Source organism: Cyprinus carpio, chromosome B3 (assembly GCF_018340385.1).
Source record: "Cyprinus carpio isolate SPL01 chromosome B3, ASM1834038v1, whole genome shotgun sequence".
Classification (NCBI taxonomy): Eukaryota; Metazoa; Chordata; class Actinopteri; order Cypriniformes; family Cyprinidae; genus Cyprinus; species Cyprinus carpio.
The window spans coordinates 8299430-8326342 of NC_056599.1; the positions used below are offsets into that span (position 1 = coordinate 8299430).

Below are 26913 nucleotides of genomic sequence, written 5' to 3' on the forward strand. Positions count from 1 at the left end.
GAGTTTAGTCTAATTATAACGGAAGACTTAATCATTTGCCGTATTAGCAGAACAATCTGCTCCTATTTCATGCCATTACTGTGTGGTTTGGTGTTTTGGATGTCTTCGGGAGAAAAATGAATATTTAGGGAAGTGACTGTGACCTCTGGAATGACTGGACCGGAGGCGCGCACGGCAGGGGCGCGCGTAGGCGCTGGACGCGCATGAGATCTATAAAGAGGACACGTCTGGCGCTGGAATGAAGAGCATTGGCATGAAAATATGCTGGACATTCTGAATTAATTACCTCAATAGCCGATCCATTTAATAAACAACATTAAAATAATATGGTTTAGGTCGAACTGTGATAGTTTTAGATAGGTCTACTTTATGATCATAAAAAAAAAAAATAGGCCTACTATCATCAACGGGTCCTAGCTACGCCAAAAACCGAAGCAGGCCCTGAAACGTGTGGGACGTTTGTTTTTGTGCAGCTCGCTGGAAAATGGGAGCGGGGTTTTTTACACGGTGAGAAAAGCCCACTCGGGTCCACCTGTCCCTGACGTCAATGATGTCACCCACCTGCGTGTTTTTCTGCTCGCTCTCAAGGTGGAAATCAAAGCAAGCCACTTCAAAGCGCTGGAAGCAGGCGCGCGCACGCGCACACGCGCTCGGCTTGTTTTGGAGATTTTAAAGGTGCACCTCACCGTTAATCGTTTCATCTGACACATCAACATGTGACACTCTTTTAGTTTCGTCAGTGGTTCTAATGGAACGTTCTCACCTCCTCTCTCATTTGAATGGACTTGTTCCGTTCTAATGTTTGCTGACGTTTACACGAGGTTCAGCAAACAACCCTGTTTATGCACTTATTGCAAGCGGAATAAGTTGTTTTCGCCAAATGTGCGAGGCTTGGCCGCTATAGGTAGTAAACAACTATAAGAATATCATTGGGCAGTAAACGGTAAAACTATTTGCAAAAGACAACAAACAAAAAACAGTGTGTTTACGATAATAAAATAATATGATTTTACTGCAATATAATGGACTGTTCTGTTTACAACCCTTACGAAAATTACCTTTTATTATAGTAAAAGTGTGGGCCTAGTAACCATATGTTTATTATATATATATATATATATATACATATATATATATATATATATATATATATATATATACATATATATATATATATATATATACATATATATATATATATATATATATATATATATATATATATATATAGATAGATAGATAAATAGATAGATAGATAGATAGATAGATACCGTATTTATTACCATTTGTATAACAACAGTTTTACATCAAATACCATGGTTAAATTATGGTTAGTACAGCAAAACTATGGTTATTTTGTGATTATCATAGTAACCATGTATTTTTTATTTTTTTAAACCATGGTTCATTTTCATAAGGGAAATGCTCTTACCTTAAAAATAAGGATAATGGGTGCAATTTTTGGCTATATAGTTTCTGAGTATGTGATTCTTTAAATTAAATAAAGTCGTAACTTCTTCAGTTCAGTGTTTTGACTTCACCAGTATACGAGTTTCTAAAGACCTTTAAAAGACTTTCTCATGGCTGTTTATTTTTAACTGTTTATTTTTGTATGAGTTAACCTGAAACCGTTTCTCTTTTCTTTCATATTGAAGGTGAGTTTTTTTTTTTTAGTTATTCTGGTTTCACGTTTCTCTTGCTTGACATGAGAACATGAGAACAGCTCACAGGCCTGCAAAGAGCAGCGCTCATGAATGAGTCAAAGCTCATTCGGTGACAGCTTTCATGATTGAGTGTGTGTTTTATTTTTGTATTTTCTTTGTGGTGAGTGTGTGGAGTTTCAGAGCCTGATGGAACATTTATTCCTCATACTTCCTCTGTTCTACATGTAGTGGACAAAAGAAGCTTTTTAACGCCTGACAGACTGTGAGAAGGAACGTCTCATGTACACACACACACACACACACACACACACACACACACACACACACACACACGGGAGAAACATCAGTGACTGATGACGACAAAATGTTGGCTCATCTTCTCCATCACACACAGTTTTTGCACATTTCATCTCTTTCTCCCACTCACACACTGTGAATCTCTCCAGCGATCTCATGAATATTCCTTCTTGTCCCTTCCAAGGCCGCTAGATGAACGCTGAGGCTCAGATTGTGTTTCTGAGTGACACTTTCCATCAAACACCCACCAACACGACTGCTTCATATCAACACAGCTGTTACTCTCCAGTTATCTGCTCAGACTCTTTTGATGCCTCAGATGAGTTTGTTTAACTAACCTGTGGCTCAAAGCAGGGGTCAGATAGAAGCATTTCATGAAAATGAATATTAAATAAATCATACAACAGTTAAATGTGGTCCATAGACAATCAGTTTCGAGAAAGATACTATTCCCTGTTAAAGCCTGATTCTGCTTTATTAGGCCAGTAATACTACGGCTGTGTTGATATTCAGTACACATTATTATTTTTTTAATTAGTCAAAACGTATTACCATGATTTAAATGTTACATATTGTTTATTTCTATAATCATTGCACCTGACATGCCAGTCTTTTACTGATTTTCCATCTTTATTAATGAGCTGACATCAGTGTTGTTAATGTTAACTAAAGCTAAAATGATTAGAAATCAATTCAGTAACTTAGTAGATATAAGTATTGTTGATGTAAAATAAGTTTTGAATGATTAACTAAAACTAAACTGAGACAGACGTAACTTAAGACTATTATGGCTAAGAAATGTTATTAGAAACAAAACAAAATGAATAAAATGGCATCACATAACAAAATGAACTTGAAATAAAAATACTAAAAATAAAAGCTCATTTTAAATATTAATACTTATTGTTTATAAATAATACTAAAATAACAATGGTCGGCATAAAAACATCTACAGTGTCATCTCGTTTAAATCTCATGTGGGCCATAGGAGATATTTTGGTCATATAAGTGGGTCAAAAGATGTTAAAGGCCAAACCTTGTTTAACTCATCATGACTTCAGCAAAACACTCTGTGAGTCACTGTGATTCACTTTAAAATTGATTCATAGCGCCATCTAGTGGTGTACAAGTGCCATAAAACTATTAAACATGGCCTTGAAGAAATGAGGAGGGCAGGGGCCTGGTGTTCTGACAAATAATGCTGCCTATCAGATTATGCTACCAACACTACTGTAAGGGCAGGTTTAGGGTTGGGGTAGGTGTACATGTTAATAAAGCCTCACACCTTATTAATATCATGCTGGAAGCAAAATCTGATAGATAGCACTTTTCGCTATCGAATTATGTTACCATCTGTTTTAATGGGAGCATTTATATTTTTTTTTATAACTACTACTACAGTACTATAAATTTAATATGTATATATGTATATGTATATATCGTTACCTTTTGAAACTTAAAAGGGTTCAGTCTGAGCAGATGATTTTACCATCACTGTCATCGTCAGAGCAAACTTCCACAGTACATCCAGCATCTGCCCCATATTCACAATCTCAGCCATTATTCTCAAACCTATTGCTTTCAATGACTTCATATTCAATATTTTGATCACTGGCAGCTTATTCACCACATCCAGCATCAAATGACAATGACATTTATATTTCATTGTGTACAGTAATTGCTCTGCAGTAAAGCCTTCAAACCAGTTCAATTTTTGCTGATGATATTCTTTTGTTTTATGCCTGAGGTAATTTTGAGTGAAACGTCACGTCGTCATTGTGTATCAAACAGCGCCACCTCGAGGAATAAAGATGTATTGCACTTGTTAAGTCATCAGCTATGTAGCCTAAATGTAGTTGCGCAGGGAAAATATACTTACACATTTACACACCTCGTGTCTCTAGGGGCCCTATACACTTTTTTTTTTTTTTTTTTTTTTGTATGCTAGAGAAGTGTTAAATGAATACAGTTTTGTGCTGGAATACCAGATTTTTATTTAATTATTCTTGATGTTTAATTGTGTTTGATTTACAAAGTGACTTAGGCAGCACCTATATTTTTATAGTTTCACTGGAAACAATTTAAAATAATGTTAATTGTCAATAACTAACACTAACAAAAATAATAAATAGGCTACTGTTACAAATGTATTGTTCATTGTTAGTTCAAGTTAGTTCATATTCACTAATGTTAATGTAAGGCAAGGGGCACCAGGTGAAATCTTGCCTACGGCAGCAAACTGGCCAGCCCTGAGAATAACTCATGATTCTGCTTCTCATCAGTGATAGGAGACAAAATAAGCAGGATGACTGTATACATACTGTTCTACAAATAGGCCTACATTTATGTATTAAATGTATTATGAGTACTGTTTTAATGTCATGCTGATTAGACAGCCTATAGCCTTATTTAAGTTCAATCATTTATTGTAAATTTGACGGTATATAAACACCAAATGAGACTTCATTACACTGCTTTAAAAAGAACAAACAATTAAAAGAACAAACAAATTCCAATTTAATTTATTTATGAATTGGAGACATGTAAGATCAGAATAGAAACACATTTACATTTACGTTTACATACTGCAGCCACAGAATAGCAGAACATCAGATCGCTCACAGTGACGCACCGTCATTTACATACAAACAAAACATGTCCTCGCGCAACCCGCCAAAACAGTCAATAGCAGGCCTACCCTCATTCTACAGTCAAACATATTTTACAGTATTCTCTCATTTTTTCTTTACAGCCTTACTTTTATGTAGTCTATATCAGTGTAAATACTGGATCATAAGTTTTCACTAACAAAGTCATTACGCAAAAAACATTAACACACCGTACTGACATCACACACTGTGTAATAGATGATTGTGACATTACAGATTATGAGATAGTAGAGCAGATTATCATGAAATATCACAGTTATAGAAACAATTGACAACAGCAACATTTAAGTTTAAAGCGAGCCAAAAAATCCCTTAATAATGTTATGATGTGCTTTCATGTAGTGAGCAAATACACTGAATTAACAGCTGAAACCCATTTTATTGATGAAATGTGACGCACTTCCAGGTGAAACAGAATATTCTGTAACACTTTACAATAAGCTCCTTGCTGGCATTATTTAATACATTAAGATGTGTGAGCATTAGCAAAATATTGTTACACAAAAAACATCCATTATCCATTACCGGTGTAGCAGTGTATGAAGCGCAAATTCGTCATTTTCGAAGCGAGAATCTTTCTATTAGTCTTGCCAGGGTTGCGTAACAAAACCAGCTCAGTTGCTACTCAAACATCCAATCACGGCCAAAACTAGACCACATTCGGGGGCGAAACTGGCTATCAAAATTGATCTAAAAGACAACCCATGAGAGCACTGGGAAAAAATAGCGGGGAAAACCACAGACTTGGCAACACTAGTCAGCGCGGGAACAAATTGAACTCGGTGCGAAATTTGTGTGGGACAATCTTTCGCCCTCACGACTTTCCTGATCTAGTGGATTCCTATTGAAATGACATGATAAAATTTCACGTTTAATTTATCTTGTTACTTTATTTCTTTGTAGCCTACTTGTTACTAAACCTTCTTTGTTTCTGCACCTTTTTTTTCAGTGCAGTAACATGTTAGCCTACCACACTTTTTAGCATGAACTGACACACAATATTTTTATTACAGCATTTATTAATCTTTGTTAATGTTTGTTATTGTTAATATTCATGTCAGTTGACAGCGGAATAATGTTAACAGATACTTTTGCTTTCAAAACTAATGTTTAAATTAACATTAATGTAAATTAACAAATGCTGTAGAAGTACTGTTTATCATTCATTCGTGTTTATTTTAGTGTAGTTAACTAATGTTAACAACGGTAATCTTATTGTAAAGTGTTATTCAGACCTAAATTCAACTTTTGATGTTATCGTAAACAGGTTAAAATAAGCAGAATTTGATGTTACAGAAGTAGCTTTAGTCTACACAGGATTGTTTTGATGACTGTGTTAAATAGACAATACTGTAGAAACCTCACTGCATTAGTTTACCATAAACTCAACTGATAAGATAAAATACTCATAAACAAACATTCGTCAGATCTAAAACACAACTCTCCTAGAAGCCGCTTCCGCTGCCCTCCATGTCGCTGGCGAGCACAGAGCGCTTGCGCAGTACAGCCTTGGCCCTGCTCCTCCGGGCCTGTGGTGGCGCTGTGGCGCTGTGTGCTTGAGGCCCTGCGGGAGGGCAGGGAGCTCTGTACTGTGGCGTGGCTGTTCTTGGTTGGTTGTTTGTGGTTTTTAGTTGTTTACTTCCTGAACCCTCAGAGCTGCGATCACCTCTCTGTCGGATGGGCTGAGGGTCAGACAGCCGCAGCTGTGGCCTTCAACACCGTCTTCCTCCCCGGGGTCGTCTTCAACTGTCATGAAAGCATCTCCCCAAAGACTCTCACAGAGGTCTCGCCCCTGCTGGTACATCTGACCAACAAACACAGAAGCATGTGAGTGCATGATTCTTTTCAAACTGTAGATCCAACCTGACAGTAGAAGATGGCAGTTTATGCTAATGCTGCTATAGTGGCCTCTTGTGGCAATGCTTGTAGATCCAACCTGACAGTAGAAGAAGATAGTTCACACTAATGCTTATATATTTTTATATTTTTGTATATATATATATATGCACACATAGCTATATGACTTTAAAATAAAAAAAACAACAAAATGACTACAGCTGAAGCTAAATTAAAAAAAAATGAAAATATACAAATAAAAGGCAATTCTATTTTATAAATACCATAATAGTATATACATTAAATAATACTGCCGTTCTCTATATTTCACCATTGTCTACTACTGTATTGAAAAACAGAAAATTAATTATTCACTACTGCAGACAGTGATAAAATAAAAAGAGACTATGAATCTTATTACAGTAAACATTATCAACATTAACATTTATTAGTCTTCAGTCATAAACCGGGAGATAAAGTAAATATGAAATTAATAAAGTAATATGAAATGCCCAGATGCAGTTATGAGGCATCTTACGTCCATGTAGTGTCAAAAATATTATGTTTACTTATGATAAAACTTCTCAGATCTGCTGCTAATATTGTCAGTCATTATTTTCACACATCAGCGATTCACGCATATTAATGATTCCTGAATGTAGAAACACACACACACAAACTTTCTCTCGTTATTAGCAGCGATTTTCACCCCCCAGAACATGTGAAGTGTGTGTGTGTGTGTGTGTGTGTGTGTGTGTGTGTGTGTGTTTCTGTCACTCACGCTTGTGCACATGTGATGATTATGTTGATTATGAATTCTCACTGTCAGCAGCGTTTCCATAGAGACAGTGATCTTAAATCTTTATTTACTTTCTTAATTCATGTTGCATACTGAATCATTCCTTTGTGATGTTATTCTGATGAAACAAAATGTTTGACTTCATGATCTTACCTCCAAATCATAACCTCCTCATTCATCATTTTAAGTGAATGGCAGAAAAGTCTGTGTAAAGTTAAAAATCATGTTGGGATCACATGACCAGCCAAATTCTTCTTGCTTTATCTTGGTATTATTTTACAACATCTTTCACAGATTAAAACAGTCCAGCTGGCAGGTTGCATTTTGTTTCGTTTCCAACATTGTTATTGTGACATTGTTTCAACGTCTTACTTTTCAAGTTTTATACATTGATTTATAAGTAATTAGTTTAACATTTTACAATCATTAATATTACAATAAACACTGCTGCAGTGATTTTTTCAGTGTTCAAACAACATCAACATCTCAGTGTTGAAACTGTCTGTATGAGAGGCCGGTCACACTGATTCACACTCTCTCTCTCTTTTCACATGTTCAGCTCGTCAGTGGTGAGAAAGAGTGACATGAACTGACACCTTCACTCCGTGTGTGTGTGTGTGTGTGTGTGTGTGTGTGTGTGTGTGTGTGTGTGTGTGTGTGTGTGTGTGTGTGTGTGTGTGTGTGTGTGTGTGTGTGTGGCTCCAGCTGTGTCCAGGCCTGGAGACACAGTGTCTCCTCACACACTCTCTCCTGCATGAGCGCTCCTCTCCTCAGTGATGTTTACATCGCTAATACTAGTGCTCGTCCAGTCCTGGGTACTAACGGATTACATGTCATTTGGATCACGTAATCAGATTCCAAAAACTACTTGTAAAAATACCTGAAATTAGAGTATGTTGCATTTTAAATGTTCATAATCAAATTACAGGTACTTTTTATGGATTACATATCATACAGACAATACCAGTAAATGAATAATAATTTACTGATTTATCGATTCTCCCTAATTCTGCATTTTTCTCTTCTGAATTTTCCTTTCTGTGTGTCATACCATTTAGCTTTGACTATATTCACAGATATCGTGTAAATAAATTTCCTTTTGAATTTGGGGGAAAATAGCTCATTATACATACACATATTTATAGTTCCTGAGGCTGGTAAAACACCTTAGCAACAGTATAGCAACATCCTGACAAACATGTACAACACTCTAGTAATACAGCAATGTGGCAAAAATTCATCAGAACACTTAAGCAACACACTTAAAAAAAAACAACTCAGAACATTTTAATGCATAGCAACACTCTGGCAACCAAAACTCTAGGAACACAATGTGCCAAAAATACTCAGAAAAATATTCACTCATTTCAAAACACCTTAGCAACTGCATAGCAACACCCTGGTAACACCCACAGCACCTTAGCAATGGCATATAGTAGCAGTCTTGCAATCTCCAAACAACACCTTAGCAACACAGCAAAATCTGCCAAAACAACTCAAAACAATCAATCAAAACAAACAATCAGAACACCTTAGCAACTGCAAAGCAACACCCAAGCAACCACACACAACACCCTGGCAACACAGCAGTGTGGCTAAAACACACCAGAACACCTTAGCAAAAACTTATCAACAACCAGAACACCTTAGCAAAAACTTATCAACAACCAGAACACCTTAGCAAAAACTTATCAACAACCAGAACACCTTAGCAACTACTTAGCAACATTTAGAACACATTCTTAACTGCATAGCAACACTTGGCAACACCTAACACATAGCAATGTTATCAACAATCAGAACACCTTAGCAACTACTTCACAACATCTGGCAAACACCTAACACATAGCAAAGTGCCAAAAAACTACTCAGAACACCTCAGTGACCACTTAGCAACACACTCAAAATATATATAAAAAACTTTTGCACCTGCATAGCAACACTCTGGCAGCCACCCACAACACCCTAATTATACAGCAAAGTGGCAAATTCTCCTCAGAACACCTTAGCAATTGTATAGCAACACCCTGGCAACACCGCTGTGGCAATGGGTTTTGCACAGATGAATATCACTCACATTTTCTTTATTCTGTAAAGCTTCAGTAGTTTGTGTGGATAAACTATATCATGTTTGTTATGGCATGTTACCTGTTGGTACGGCACACAGCCGCCGCTGCAGTTCTGTCCGCGTGGGTCAGTGGTCCAGTCCCGAGCACATGTCATGTCCATTTTACACGCCTCGTACCTGCAACAGTCGTCTACATTACCACTGATAACTGATGAAGAACATTCTGATGCATTCAGCTCATTTCTGTCAATCAAAGCTGGTTATCACACAAGCTTATGACCACAAGATAAGTGGGCGTGGCCTCACCAATCTCTGCAGAAACTGTGACACAGAGGCACCGCCTTCAGGGAGGAGTCACGATGTGGGTGTGGCCAGCGAGCAGCATCGGGAGAACAGCGGTGGAAACAGACCACGCGCTTCAGGAAGGACTCACAGCTACAGAGAGAGAGAGAGAGAGAATGGCAAACAAAAGAGTTCAGCTCATGTTGTCTTATAGTGGACCTCTGAAAGTTGACAAAATTAGCTTTTTAGCGCATATATATAAATTCAATATTCTCAGTCTTTTTTATTACAATACAAACACCTTGAGGAGAACAATAATACGTATTTATACAAAACTTCACATAAGCAAAAAAACAACAACTATCAAATAAATAAATAAATATGGATTTAAAATGAATTAACATGAATTAAAAAATAAATGAGAAAAAAAACATGGAAAAAATAACCAACTAATATACTAATAAACATACATTGTAATAAATAAATATACATTATTTGAAAATAAAGACACAAAATAAAATAATGTTATAATGTTATAATAATGTTATAATAAAAATAACCAAATAACTAAAAAAAAAAAAAAATCAATCAGTAAATAAAGAAACGTTTAAAAAAAATAAAATATATTAATAAACACACATAAAAATAATAAATAAAATAAACAAACAAACGTGGATTGAAAATAAATAGACATAAAAATCTATATTATCATAAAAATAGCCAAATAACTAAATATAAAAAATAAAAATAATCAATAAATTAACAAACAAATACAAAATAAAAATAACAAAAATGGATTAAATAACTAAAATAACTGCCTGAATATATAAATAAAGATTCATGTAAACAAACAAACAAACTTAATTACTGCTTTAATAGGAAATATATCAACGTGAGAAAGAAAATTCTGTCTGTTAAATTATTTCATGGGCTGTTTAAATCACCCTTTATAATAATATATACGAACTTTGTTTTATTCAAGATAAATATGATTAAAGCTGCTGTTGAAGTCATTCTCAGTGGTATTTTAATCAATAATATGTGATTAAATCAGTCAATTTCCATACTTTAAGATTTAATCCTCAGTATACGTAATGAATCATAATCAGCAGATGCTTACAGAGGGCTGAGGACACCACACTTATCCCAGTGAGAGTTGTCCACGCCGGACACAGAGCCGGACAGATCCTGGACATCCTTCTCTGAACAACACGAGTCTGGGCAGAGACACAAGCATTCACAAACTGGGACAAAACTACAATCCCAAAGAGGCCCAATTCTACTGGGCTGTTTTAAAATGTGACTCTTAATGAACTGGTCTTGACTGTGTGTGTGTAAGGTGACTGTGAAGTGTGCACACACTCTCCATGTAGAGCGAGCACTGCTTGAGATGAGGCTCTGGGCTGGCCGTGGCTTTGAGTCTCCCGTCCCGCAGACATGCCCCCTCCTGACTCATCACAGCGGCGGCCAATAGACTCGTAAGGTGGACGAGGCCGAGCAGAACTTTGGACACACCCATTTTCACCAGCGTTTATCTTTTAGCTTCAAGAAATAATCCAGGAGGAAAAACACTTGAACTTCCATCAACAGACGTTATGATGTTATATAACATTTCAGAACATGTACATTCACAGCATGAAACTTTGATACATATTTGCATTTGTATTCTGCTTCATAATGACTTACTCATGAAACTGACTATAAAACTGAATCTTAGTAAATAGATGAGTTAAACATCTGAGGCTATTTGATGTCCATATATGTATATATATGTATATATATATATATATATATATATATATATATATATATATATATATATATATATATATATATATATTTTTCTCTCTCTAAAATCCTCAAGCAATTTTAGAGGAATTTCGGTCATGATTTGGAATCAGTTCTAATGGAATCAAATGAGAATCTTCCACAAATCACATAATTCCTGCAGGATAAACAGAAAAAATATTTCTGAATATATAGACTGAAATTTAAGAATTTGTTTATGCAGCAAAATCTCTCAGATTCTCAGATGAGCCTTCTTGTTCTTTCTTTAGGATTGAAATAAAATAAGATAAAATAAAATAAAATAAAATAAAATAAAATAAAATAAAATAAAATCCTGCTGGACAAACTGAAATTCTGAAAATATTAAAAGTAGAATTTGTTTATTTAGCAGGATCTTATTTGATTCTTAGACGAGTGTTGTTGTTCTTCCTTTAAGATTATAATGGATTGATCATTTATTAATAATTAAAATAAAATAAAAACTAAAATGAATGAGTCCATCAGTCTACAAACACTGCACACGAGTTTTAGTTTAGGCCCGGTTTAAATCTTACTGTTTTGTTCGCTCAAGAAAAGACGTCACATCACGATCAGAAACTTTCGACTGAGTTTAATCACCATTACAGTAACAAAGAGGTTCAGTTCAACGCATAAAGTTTGATAAGTTGAATGAATCCTAACAGACAGCATCTTGATAATGAAAATGAAGTTTCTAGCTGACTAATTTCAGTTCTCTGTGCTGCTCATATTAATGTCCTCAACTGTGTCACAGTCCAGTCTAAGAGGATGACAGTCACAGACAGATTTACTCCACTACACACAACAAACACCTCATGTCAGAGTTGACTCTTCTAAAGCACAAATGACTGTTTGTATGTCCATAAAGCTGCTTCATACCTGATACTGGAGGCGTGTAATCGTCGGATGCTCTCGCTCTGATCCACACACACTCTTTTCCCGGAGCTGTAGACGAAGGACATCTCGATGACAACGCCCCTCCCTCTCCCTCTCCCTCTCCCTCTCCCTCTCCCTCTCCTCTCTCTCTCTCTCTCTCTCTCTCTCTCTCTCTCTCTCTCTCTCTCTCTCTCTCACACACACACACACACACACACACACACACACACACACAGGGGCGGACTTACCCCTTAGGCAATGGTAGGTGACAGCCTTGGGCCCCCAAAAGCCAAGGGCCCCCTAATGCTTTTTATATAGGAGGTGCGCATTAAGCGCGGACACGCGAACGGTTGCTGTTTACGGTGTTTATGCACGACAATCGTCTGCGCGTCCGAGTTGAACGTGCTTCTTGTGTATCCAGCTTGTAGCAAAATAAAATTTTAAGCTGACTGCCGCACGAGCGCGAGGTCCCTCTTTCCCAGTGCGCGCACACTTCTCTCTCTGCGTTCGGCGCGCGGCTGAAAGGAGCTGCGCTTTCAGTTAAAACATTGACATGTTGCTTCTCTAATTTTACATATAAGTATAGCTGAAATCACAGCACAGCTATTGTCTTCAAGCTTTTCTGTAGCCTATTTGATTTTTATCAGACGACGGCACGATTATAAATCTGGATTTTTTGTGCAGATTAACTTCTCGGAAGGGAGAGCTGTTTAGTCTTAATGGGTCGCGTTTCAGTCACTATTTCATATTCATCCGGTTGTCTGACAACAAACAGTCAAATGTATCAATGAAAACAGTTTTGAGAATTTAGCTGCATCAAAATACAGTATGTGGAACAGAGAGGCAAACAAATGTAATAATAAATAATAAATGTACATTTTGCATGTTCAGAAGTGAGCTGCCCTGTCGTTCGAAAATGCAAACAGGTTTGTGTAAAGTGCTCAGTGCAAAGAAAGAGAAGTAATAGGAAGCTAGTATTTCTGTTTTTTTTTTTTTTTTTCATGTGTCTAATAGACATGAACAAGTTCTTTGAAAAACATCTATGACCTATGAAACATGTCTACTCTTCATGCTCTGTTAATTATGGTTTCACTAATAATAAACATATATTGCATAAAGCATCCATATTTGTCCATGCCCATGTTGATTAGATTAAAAACTTGAAGGCCCGGTTTCACAAACGGGGCTTAGCTTAAGCCAGGACTTAAGATATTTAAGCAAATTTTACAAAAATGCCTTAAAAGAAAGTGTTACAGGTGTGCATCTTGACACAGAACAATGCGTTTAAGATATGTCAGAGCAAGATATTTTCAGTTGAGACAGCTCAAACATGCATTTTAGTCTGGGACTAGCTTAAGCCTTGTCTGTGAAATCATGGGGAAAATATTTATTTAAGGTACATTTAGAACAGATAAAAATGTGCGATTAAGTTGCGATTATTCACAAGTTAACTCATGACAATCATGCCATTAATTGTGATTATATATTTTAATTAATTGACAGCAAGTTAAAATGACTAAAATAAAATGTAGGCTTACGCTGGTAAATCACATTTTCATTTTACCTGATAAAGTACCATTTATGAGCTGAGCTGTTTTGTTTAGAGCTGTTACCGGGGAAACCACTATATTTCTGACTCCAAAAGCACCTCCTACTGGCAGAGAATGAATGTGCATTTTCAATAATCCAGTCTGCAGTTTTTGTTCAGACCAATGCGAATATTCACCCACATAATTCTGTTTTAAATAATATAATAATTTATAGTTGTTTATAATACAAGTAGTGTAGAATTTCAGTTGTGAGGTTTATCATTTTATAATTTATTTTGTTTTTATGTTAAAACTCTAAAAAAACGGTAAATCAATTGCTATTTCGTTGTCTACAACATGAAATAATAAAAGTATCTGCTAAATGAATAAATGTAAATTAAAGAATCCTATTAGAACATGTACATAAAAAATGTAGAAACATTGGACACAACAATGTGGCACCATTGTGCAGCAGCAAGCATCACGACAAAAAAGGACCTCGAGGGTTGATCTAGGTAAATGTGTGCAAATGCATAGGGCCCCATTCCTATATTTGCCTGGGGCCCCCAATTCACTAAATCTGCCCCTGCTCTCTCTCTCTCTCTCTCTCTCTCTCTCTCTCTCACACACACACACACACACACACACATACACACATTTGTCATCGGTTTGATCTTAGTGAGTGCAGTTATCAAAGAAACACAATAAAAGCAATAACAGCCTAATATAAACAGAATGCATCCATGATAATGCCTTCTAACAATAACAATACAGAGGCTTTATTTCATTTGACCTTGTTTCTAAATGCATCTCATCATGTGCTACTGAGTCACTCTCTGCACCTGCTGTCTGTGTTTTCTGACATTTTATCTTCCTAAAACCTGTCCCGGTACAGTTGATGACAGTTACTGGAGGTGAATCCAGGGGGAATTAGGATAATCTGGGACAGCGGGTAAATTGGGTATAAGCTTCTTGTCCCATTACAAGCATGTCAACATGAACGTATTCTAGCTGGTTTAAAGTCTCATTTGTTCATTTAACTGTTGGAATAAATTGCAAGTGTATAAAATGTACAACTAGGCACAAGTGAAATGAAATGAATATTACTTTTATGAAATACTACTTAACATTCACAAAAACAACATAATGCATCTACGTTGCATTAAAATTAAAACCATAAAAAATAGTTATTTGGAAGCAAATAAACTCAAATATAAAAACTGGTTTTATTTCAGCTATATAAAATTATAAAATGAAAAATAAAAAAAATAAACGTTAAGTACATTGAAAAAATATGGTACTTCACTTAGAAATGCCTAGCAAATTTCACAAACAATTACAACGAAACAGCAACACATTGAATTAAACATGATTTTTTTTGATGTAGAAAACTTCTAAATATTAAAAAGAAACTATAATGGTATCTCACTTTTACTAAAATAACACTGGTAACATAATGTGGATGTAAAAGTGTCTAATAATCTCAAAAACCAGTTAATCTGTTTGTCTGATATGTATATATTTTTTTGAAAATGACATATTTATAATACTAAAAAGAGCCATATCCAGTAAACAGATACTAATCGTGAGAGATGGTATTTTCTCTCAGCAGACGCTGAAGGCTTGTTTTGCTGGTTATTCTGTCTCTAATCTTCCTTCTGGAATAATCCCACCTCCATGCGCTGCTTTAAGACGTTTTTGGCCCCAAATGCAAACACTGTGTCCTAGTTAGAGAGCTGAGAGGATTCAGCCTGAAACACACACAGAGCTGCAGGACGTCTCTGAACGCCATTTGAATGCATTATGAGCACAAGTCATGTATGTTTTGGCTCATGTCATCAGCCTGTCAGAGCGATTCACGATGATACAGACGGTTTCATAAGCCGGGGCCGCGGGTCTCCGGTCGCCCGACTGTTTTATTTTGGGTTTGAAGACAGCAGACAGAAGCTATTAGCCTTTGGTTATCTGAGCTGGAATAATAATCCTTTGTGTCAAAGCTATTCATGGATGAGCTGTTGTGTTCGTTTGGATAGGTCACTCACATTACCACGACAGGACCGCCGCTAATTGCACTGCATTCATTCCACCATTCAGAGCTGGTTTCACTCGGACAGACCGATTAGAAGGGGTTTCACTGAGACCGCCATATCATGCCTTAAATACCTCAGATACATATGGCCTATAATGTGTCAATATCAATCACAAAAACTAGAAGTACTGCTACCATGCTACTGTGGGCATGGTACCATAGTAATACTATGGTAATTTTCAAATGCCTTCAATTCTCATCATATACTTTTTAAACACATAAATGGCATATGAACATGGTTGTCATTTAGACAGCATTCAGATACTTTTGTTACCATCCGACTGTAGCATTGTATTAGGCAAACATATTTTTATCTTACCAAATTCATAAGAACAACGCAACATATTACAAACAACATATAGCACAAAAAATACAAATAACCTACTACAGAAATTTAACAGGCCTAAATTAGGATGTTTCCTTGATCACAATAATCTGTAAATAACTTTTAAGTTGAATGCTATTGTTATTATCGTGCATTTAAATTCTGAACTGTGCAGGATCTCAAAAATGTGCCATTGTTTGTTTTGCGTAGTGTTCCTCGATCGCGAATTACGATAAGCTAAACGGACTAATTTCTAGACAGTCTTACTATCCTGCTCCAAAAATAAACAAACAATTAAATAAATAAATAAATAAATACAAATTAAACTGTGTGGTTGTGCTAATAGGCCTTTAAAACATAATAAAGATAAAGAAATACGTTTTTTTGAAATGTAGGTGGTTTTTGTATTATTTATGTATTTATTATAAATAAGGTATTTTTATTTTTGAGAGGGTCTCGGGCTCAGATGTTCCTCCCCCATCTGACACGGATGTTTGTGCATGGTGTTTCTTCACTTCATCAGGTTAAAACACATGCCTGTTTTTCTCATCATTAGAGCGCCCTCTGCTGGAAGACTTCAGACATTCGGCCGTAGCCCTCTATGGATGTGTATATAGCAGATCACCATCTAGTGGTGGGCACAGGAAGTGCAGCACAGCATATCAGGTCGCTCGAGTCAAGGGCATTCATGATCATTTCTCCTAACTAACCTGTTTAATGACAGTTCGGGGGTTAGAAATAAAAGTGTCTCTCTGTGGAATAAAAAGGCCAAACCTCGTGCACTAAATATTATTAAAATAATAGTATTAAAATACAGAAATCGTGTCTTGTTTAGGAGAGTGTGTTGTTACTTTACCAAGTTATCAGACGATTGTTTTATTCAAATAAGCAACCAGTCAGAACAGCCTGCAAATATGTGCCTAAAACCACCCAGAACTCCCTAAAAATGTTCTGAAAGCAGTTTTAACAATATCATTCCTCTGTGTCATTATCACTGTATTTATGGTGTGGACTTCTCTAGACCATTATCTTTTTGGTTATCGTCCTTTTTGTGGACAGGCCTTGGCGGTGAGTTTTGCACATGTAAATACCACTCGGATTTACTTGAAAGGAAAAGCTAGTTTTTAAATCATTTTTTATGCTGAAGGTATCTGCACTGTTGGAAAAAAACGGTTTGCTTAACTGCTTAACAGATTGTTTGCTTATGTGAAGGTCTGTCATCATGTGAAATTATATTAGATGTGTTCAGTGAAGTGCATGATCAATCAAGCTTCTTTACACAACGTATTAAAGCATTTTAATAAATTCTGTACATTGCAATGAACAAATGACACTTGATTTGATAAAATCGTCTGTGTATCCCAGTGCTTCACTCACTATTGGAATGGAACAAACACAAGCTAAATACAAAATGGAGTTATCTTTAAATTCAAATTTCAGTAAAAAGGCCTATAAAAACTGCTCCCATAGGCCTCATTTTGGTTAGTTTCCCAGAGTCTTGAGATGAACTGATACTCAATACTCCTCTCGCAGACTCTCATGACAGCTGATGCAGACAATCATGTCTATTTCTCTGTTCTTGGTTTCTTTGTTCAGCAGGATCACAGTGAAAAACATCTCTTCAAAGTCTGCATAGATGTATTGACCCAAGATCTTGAGGACAAGTACGTTGTCAAAGTGTGGTGAACTTTTCAGTTCAGAAAGTCTCTCCAAGGTCTGTATCAGATAAGTGCAGCATCTGATGAGGCACTCAGCATCAGTTTTCAGAAGATTTCAATCTCTCCTCCTGGATCTTTTTGCCGCAGTTCATGGCCAGAGTTGCAACGGCGTACGAGGACAGAATCACAATGGTGCTCCCGACGAAATGAGAGGAGGCTCCTCTCGGCGTCAAACGCACCGGCCTGCGGGGGTAAACCGCGTCTGAGACAGTCACGCTCACCGTTTGACTGATGGGCTCCATGTCTGCTCAGGTAGAGACCAGAAGTCTGTGAGCGCAGCTGACTGTTGTGATCAATGCATGGACGCTTGAGCAGGCCTCTTTATAAGAGCCACGACTGACTCTGGAGACACGTCAGATCCTGAACGGGAAACACCAGATTGCGTCAATAGGATGAGAAATAGATACCCATGTGTGCGGTCCGGTAGACGCGAGGATCTTAATGCTTTAAGCTCATTAGAAACGAGAAAAGAGGCACGTAGGTAAACAGCTCTGACATCAGAAGTGTGAATCTATTTACTCTTATAGCTGTTTATAACTCACCTGAGGTCACACCGAAGGACACGGAAAGCAAATAGAGCTCACAACCGCAAGGTCATGGGTTCGATTCCCAAATGCATAAATGTAAATAATGTATAAATATTTTCTCCTGATGATTATTTCATGGGCTGCATTTTAGGTTTAATGGTACATTACAGAAGGAAGATAAACAAAGAAATGACGTCAGCAAAGGGAGATGAGTCACAGCTTAATGAGCTAATCATTCAGAAGTGCATCACCTCAGAGGAGAAAACGCACTGTACAGCTGGTTTTATTAAATTACTTTGTATTGTAGCTGTGTAATATTCAGCAAACGCAGTTAAAATGTCCCAAGGACTGTTGGATCCCTTTTAAAATAATTTACATTTCATCTGGCAGGTGGGTTTATTAATACAGCACATTATTTTATACAGGGGAAATTTAATGTAGCCTATTTTACAAAGGCATATGAGGTAAAGGATAATAAACAAATAACATTGAATTAAGGTTAAATTCAAATAGACAAAAATAATAAATAATAAGATAAATATAATTAATACATTAAAAAAATAATTAATATATCTAAAAATAAGACTAACCAAACTATATTTAAAATGGATTAAATGAATGTAATGTCAATGTAATGGAATACAATGCAATGTATTTTGAAATAAATAAATAAATAAATGAATAACCTGGCCCAAAGATTCTAGAGTGTGTGGTTGCTAGGAGCAGTTTCTAAGGTGTTTTAAGAGTGTTGTTATTTGTTTACTTCCTGTCTGGCACGAAAACTATCCTTCACACTGTGATATTCGAGTCTTTATGGCTCAGGTTCCTCTATCAATGTAAGTCTATGGGATTTTTAATACAATTACATTCACATTCCCCAGCAGGCACACAACGTTGATATTTGGATAAATTTTGGTTGTGACATCGGGTAACCAAAATTCAATGTCAGTTCAATGTCTAATGTCAATGTTAATTTGATGTTGAATACCAACATCGGCTGACATTGATATTTGTTGTTTTTAGGTTGTGTAAACAAAATTCAACGTCAAATTGGCATTAAATACTGACATTAACCTGATTTTCATTCTCAACCAAAATGCAACATCCGTTATATTGACGTCCTGTGCCTGCTGGGTTACATCATATAATAAATTATAATATGAATTTAATACAGGTGCATCTCAATGAATTAGAAGGAAACCTTTGCAGGTGTTTTGAGTTGATTAGCTGACTGGCATGTCACCATATTCTAATTTGTTTGTTGTTGGGTTTTTGTTAAATGTGAGCCAAAATCATCAAAATTAAAAGAACCAAAGACTTAAACTACTTCAGTCTGTGTGCACTGAATTTATTTAATACACGAGTTTCACAATTTGAGTTGAATTACTGAAATAAATGAACTTTTCCATGACATTCTAATTTATTGAGATGCACCTGTATTTCATGAATATAATACGAGTCTCAGAACAGTGATGTCGTGCTGAGGTCACCAGAGGTCATGTCTTGGTGTCAGATTGACAGGTCAGATCTGTTGGGCAGCAGGTGTATCGTGTCTTTCTCAGGTGCATACAATCCTCAGACATGTCCTGAAGGATTATTTTGACACTCAACGCTGCCTGTTACAGCAATCTGTTTATCAGAGACACAAACATAACAAACAGATCACAGCGAGGTCTGATCCTTCAGTACTGCCAATAAAACACACTGTTACTATTGAACAGATTCTGTGCTGTTTGTTAACTCAGTCATCAGTAGTACTAGTGCTCATATCTAATGCCTAAGATAGAAATTAAATGATTCTTTCTGGATGTGAAGGACATACTAATGATAAATAAGTGTTAATCTGCATTATATAACTGTAGTGATATTTTTTTTTTTTTTTTGTATAAAGAAGATACTAAAAGTCAAATTTAACAAACAAAAGTGTGAGTTTACAATGAATTCTCTTAGAATTTACGTTTATGTTCTTGACAGTTGTCTTTCAAAACTCTTTAAATATCTCAGCAGGATCATGTGTGAGCAGTCCGTCTGTCCCGTGTCCGTCCCTGTAGAGAAGCATTCATTCATTTGACCTGCTGCAGATAATCAGTCTGTCTGTGAATTAAACTGATCTGCTCATTCTCATTCTGCAGGCCAAGCTGCTTTGCTGCCTCACCAGACGGACCACACACACGTAAACAAATAAGATCCCTACTGCGTTTCTGTTCCTGTAATGAAGACTTGGGGTTTTCTGGGACATATTGTCTGACATCTACGCTTTGGCCGTCACCAGTTAGAATTAAAAAATCTATTTAAATTCAAGTCAGATTTTGATTAATCTTCTTCATGTTGCAGTTTTAAAATATTACCTGCTCTGACAGATTAATACTGATGGTTTATTGGTGAATCTCATGAAGAAAAATCATATATTTTGAATAAAGAAAGTGAAGCAAACAAATACTGCTATCTAAAAATAATTTTGCTATTTGAATCATATATAATTGTCTCATATTATTTTTAAATTAAATAATATTCGCCTTATTTTGCAATGCATAAATATTATATTTTCTATGAATAAGTGCAGTATTAAATAAGTGCATGATAATACATAAAGTAATACAACAACAATCAGTTTGCAATATCATGCAGCTTAACAAGCTCTTTCTTATGGTTAAAAATAACTAGAAGCAGATGACACCGGTAATCTCGCACATCTCACAGTAATAACTTCACCATATGAAGATCTTCATTTATTAGGTTGAAATAGAACCAACATACATCATGGTTTCTTTGAGATTCACCGGTAAATTATTTAGATTTAACAAATTCATAAATGAGTAAATAAAACACAAAGTGTGTCAAACCATATAGCAATATTTTACTAATATGTCTACTTTTTTACCAGAACAGTGCAGAAATAACCAGGGATGTAAAATACTAGCGTAATTTTACTTGATTACTATACTTGATTTTGGGGTATTTGTACTTTATTCAACTAACTACATGTACTTTTACTTGATTAGATTTCTGAAGAAAAACTGTACTTTTTACATTCATGCACATTAAATATGGTAAACAGAAGTTAAAACAGAAGTTATAGTTATATTAGTATTAGGATTTTTTCTTACTTATTTCACTTAAGAAGACTGATTACTATGGATTCACCAACAGGGTTTGTATCGATCACTGTCGTTTTTGCTGTGTAATTAAAAGTTTAATCGCAACATATAATCATGGCAGTTAATAGTGTCTGTCTGTCTGTTTGATAACGTTATTTGTAAACAACTGCATGATTTTTAATGTACATTTCTGCCATAGTCACCACTAATAACCTACTCCTATATATAATGTAGAAATTTAAACATTTTCTGTAAAGCAATTTGTATCATCAAAAGCACTATACAAATAAAATTGAATTGAATTGAATAGTTGAGTAGTTTTTTAAGCATTATCTTTGGACGACCTACACAATTGCATTATATGCAGAGATATGTTTTATTTTTTTCTAAAACTTAGTTTGTGTTAATCTGAATAAAGAACGTCATATACATATGGGATGGCATGAGGATATAAGGATGGGGAATCCCTTTAAGAGCTGTATTTTTTTGTGTTCCACTTTGCTGCACTTGTTTTTTTTATTTTATTTTATTTTATTTTTTTTAAACTCAAGTAGCCTACAGTTTAAACTTGTACTTTTTTTTTTTTTACTTTTGCTTAAGAGTTACTCCACCGTAAAATTTTGCAATGGAGTATCCCTTTAAGTCAGGGGCGAATTTAACCAATAAGCGAGGTAAGCATCCGCTTAGGGAGCCGGGGAATCAGGGGGCCCGTCTGATATTGGTGAAACATATTTACACAGTGTGTGTATTTGTGTTATGGAGAGCGTCAAAGGTTCACTTACCATACAAAACGCCTCATTTTTTTGATGATTTTATTTGTCTTGATGTTCAAAATAACTCTCTTGCGTGCTTTCCCTAGGCATGCCGGCGCAAACTAGTGCGCACTCATTCTAATGCACGAAGTGATGACTGGAGATTTTTGCTCAATAATAGATGACATTTTTGGTTTGTTTCTCAGCAAACCCTACCGTATACCTTAAGAACACTTGGAATACGGAATGAGTTGCATGGGATAATTTTATGATATTTGAAACTTTTTTGTAAAAAGAACAATTCACATTGTACAATTCATTAAATGGACAAGTGCAAGCATTGTTTTTAATAATGTCTTCATTTGTGATCCGAAAAATAAGGTAACCTAAGTTGTGCTTAAATTACCTATATACTTAATTGTTAAGGGGTAAATAAACTAACCTATGAGAGAGAGAGAGAGAGAGAGAGAGAGAGAGAGAGAGAGAGAGAGAGAGAGAGAGAGAGAGAGAGAGAGAGAGAGCAAAATAAGGGTTAGGCGTAAAAGAGCACAAACCTATTGTGTTGGGGCCCATATCTGGAATTTGCTTAGAGCCCCCAAATAGCTAAATCCACCGGACTCAAGTATATTTTTTGCCTACTTTTAGTTTAATAAAAATTTCATTGAGTATCTGTACTTTCACTTGAGTTTAATTTTGAGTAGCCTACTTTTACATCCATGAAAACCACCTTAGAGGGTCAGAAGCACGTCTACTCTGACCAGAAGAGGGCAGAAGTATCCCGTGACGCTCGTGAAAAAGAGCGCCTCAGCGTGACGTCTGGGATATGAGCCCAACTTTACCTTCAGTTTCGCTTTATTTTGGCTTGTTTATAGCTATGCCTCTGTTATATACTGCAATTATATTTATGTATTTATCCATTAGTATAAACATTATATAAATATTAGTATAAATATTTATCCACTTATACGTGACTTAGCCTATCTAAATGGTTTGGTTATTTTTTCAGGTTATTTTCTTTTCAAAGTAGCCCCTTCCCCCAAAAAATAAATAAAAATAAAAATAAATTAAATAATTAATAAAATAAAATAAATTGTGAATGCTCCCTCACTTTGCGCCCTCTGGCTTAATCAGACTTGTCATCATTATTTTTTACCAAAATATATCTGGGGGACCCACCTACGTCTATTTTTTTTATCTGTTTTTCTCATCCATTCTGTGCTGTCTAGCACAGCTTCACCATACAGATTTAAGGCTGAAAAGCAGGGGTGACCGGGCTTTTGCTGTCGCAGCCCCAAGGCTTTGGAATAACTTGCCCCTATATGTTAGACAGTCCCAGACACTTACTGTTTTTAAATCCAGTCTTAATACTTATTTTTATACTTTGGCATTTAACTCAGTATGAGAGCTGCTTTATGTATTTTGTTAGTATTAATAACTGTTATTTTTTTCTGTTTGTAACATTGTTTTATTTTGATTATGCTTGTACAGTACTTTGGTGAACAATGGTTGTTTTAAAAAAGTGCTCTATAAATAAACTTTGATTTGATTTGATTAAAACAGGCTGGGTGCTGATTCAAATTTCTGAAATAAATATTTCTGCGAAATGCATTAGGCTGCAGAGAAGAAAGCCCGAACTAGGACCTGCCCCATACAGCAGCAGAGGACTATTATTTTGTTGAATGAACTGAGGATGAAGTCACAGGCTCAGATTTGGTTGACCAATCATCTGAAAGGGACGTGTTATGACCGCACACAAAGGGAACACAAATTTTGAAGTCGTTTATCCGTTTTCTACCCATGAACCAAAAAACCTAAATCTGTTTGAAAAAACGAAAAAATTACAGTTTTCTCGTTTCTGTTTATTTCATTTTAAATTTAAAACAAACTATCAAAATGTACACGGACCCAGCGTAATTAATGAATTTATTTTCATCTCTCTCTGTTTCTCTTCACACACTCGTGTGATGCGCTCAGAGTCTCATCTGTTCCCTTTCGATTCGGTCACTCTACATTGCTATGGGAATTACCCTTTCCTCCAAATACTACTAATGCCTTATTGAATCATGCCAGTGAAACTGGTCAATGGCATTCAAGTGCGTGAAATATGAGGGGCTCCCACTCTATATAAAGCAGTGCTTGTACGTCATCCATTCAGAATCTTTTTCTTCAGCCAACCTTCTACGAGAAGCAAGAAACCTATCAACAAGACTACTCACCATGATCTACACGCTGCAGCGGATACACCTTCTCTTCCCCTGCTGGGTTTTGGTGGGTTAAGGATATTTTTCATTATTTGATTTTCTGATGACCACAAGTCATGTGTCTTCTGCCTGGGTCTCACTTGGGGGGTCGGACTGCCCCTACTGCGGAGATATGTGCCTCCGGACATTCAAGCTCTGTGTGGCCATTGTCCAAGGCAATGAACTCACCCTACTAGCCCTGCCACGCTCTTCCTCGGCAGCCTCTTTCGAGCCAAGGAGGAAAGTGCAGCAAGCTTTTGATGTTGATGCGAGGGTCAGGTAATGAGCCCTCGCTGGCTCAGTGCCCACGCACTCCTCACCCCCCTGCTGCAGGTCCCCTTCCAGTGCACTTAATGGCCGCTGTTCTCCGCCCCTCCCCCATCGCTCAAGATGTGGTGTCCTTCAGTGCCATAGAGGGTGCTGAAGAGAAGGATGATGCCATTTTATTGGCAGTGTCTGCGAGAAAGGAGTGGTCTAACAGCTCTCTGGATTACATTGCTCCCCACAGCAGCGACGGGGGGAGACCTCCATCATAGGGATGTCAAGCTCCTTAGCGTCCTGTCCAAGGCAGTTGATGAGCTCTGTTTGAAGTGGGCACCTCCTGCCAAGCTGGCCAGAAGCCGTCTGAATGAATGGTACCTTTTTTTTTAAATTCAACAAACATTCGAAATTCGATTCGTTTTGTTTTTTTGACAGCCCTACAAACTAGGGCTCCTACATATTCAACCGCTTCAGCTCTGGCTAAAGGGCCGGGTGCCACAGAGCGCAACTGTTGGGATGCACTGACCCCTTGGCGTGATATGACTCTGTATCGCCGGGGTGTTCTCATTGGCCAAGTGATCAGGAGAAAGACTGTTACAACAGACGCATTGAGCAGGGGCTGGGGAGCCGTATGCGACGGCAACCAGCCTTCGGGTCATCAGAATCAGAATTAGAATCAGAATGAGCTTTATTGCCAGGAATTTGTTTTTGTGACAGAAGCTTCCGTAGTGCAAAAGAATGACAGTGACAGAACAAAAAACATAGATAATAAAATAATAAAAAATATAGAACAAGTAAGTAAGGAATAACAATGTACAAATTGACATTTGTATGTGCAGGTATATTACAATAGACAGTTTTGTATGTACAGGTATATTATGTGCAAATTTGAAGTGTAGACTGAGTATGTGTGTTAGATAAATAAGTGTATGTGTGTATAAATAGTGTTGTGTGTTCCACAGTTATTGTCAAGTGTTCATGAGATGGATTGCATGAGGGAAGAAACTGTTCCTGTGTCTGGCCGTTCTGGTGCTCAGAGCTCTGTAGCGTCGACCAGACGGCAACAGTTCAAAGAGCAAGTGTGCTGGGTGTGAGGGGTCCAGAGTGATTTTGCTAGATCTTTTGTTCACTCTGGATAAGTACAGTTCTTGAATAGAAGGGAAGGTTGTACCAATGATTTGCTTAGCAGTCCGGACTACCCTCTGTAGTCTTCTGAGGTCAGATTTGGTAGCTGAGCTGAACCAGTCAGTTACTGAAGTGCAGAGGACGGAGTAGAACTGTTTCAGCAGCTCCTGTGGCAGGTTGAATTTCCTCAGCTGGCGAGGGAAGTACAACCTCTGCTGGGCCTTTTTTGCAATGGAGTCTATGTGAATGTCCCACTTTAGGTCCTGAGAGATTGTGGTGCCCAGGAACCTGAATGACTCCACTGCAGTCCCAGTGCTGTTCATGATGGTGTGTTTGTGTGTGGGGGGGGGTTCTCCTGAAGTCCACTATCTTGACAGCGTGACAGACAGCTCTTTAACCTCCTGTCTGTAAGCAGACTCGTCACAATCCTGAATGAGGCTGATGAGTGTGGTGTCATCTGCAAACTTCAGGAGTTTGACAGAGGGGTCTTTAGATGTGCAGTCCTTGATGTACAGGGAGAAGAGCAGTGGGGAGAGAACGCAGCCCTTAGGAGCTCCAGTGCTGATTATACGGGTGCTGGATGTGTATTTTCCCAGCCTCACTAGCTGCTGCTTGTCTGTCAGGAAGCTGTTGATCCACTGACAGACGGAGGTGGGCACGGAGAGCTGAGTTAGGTTGGGCAGGAGAAGGGTTTGGGATGATAGTGTTAAAGGCCGAGCTGAAGTCCACAAACAGGATCCTCACGTAAGTCCCTGGTCTGTCTAGATGTTGCAAAGCATAATGCAGTCCCATGTTTACTGCATCTTCCACAGACCTGTTTGCTCTGTAGGCAAACTGAAGAGGATCTAGTAAGGGTCCAGTAATGTCCTTCAGGTGGGCCAGCACCAGTTTTTCAAATGACTTCATGACCACAGATGTTAGAGCCACAGGCCTGTAGTAATTTAGTCCTGTA

At 37.0% G+C, this 26913-nt stretch overlaps 1 pseudogene; it reads right to left on the bottom strand.

Annotated features, from left to right (window-relative positions):
- Positions 1 to 4535: 4535 nt before the first annotated feature.
- On the bottom strand, positions 4536 to 12385 carry LOC109060804 (annotated as a pseudogene).
- Positions 12386 to 26913: the final 14528 nt, after the last annotated feature.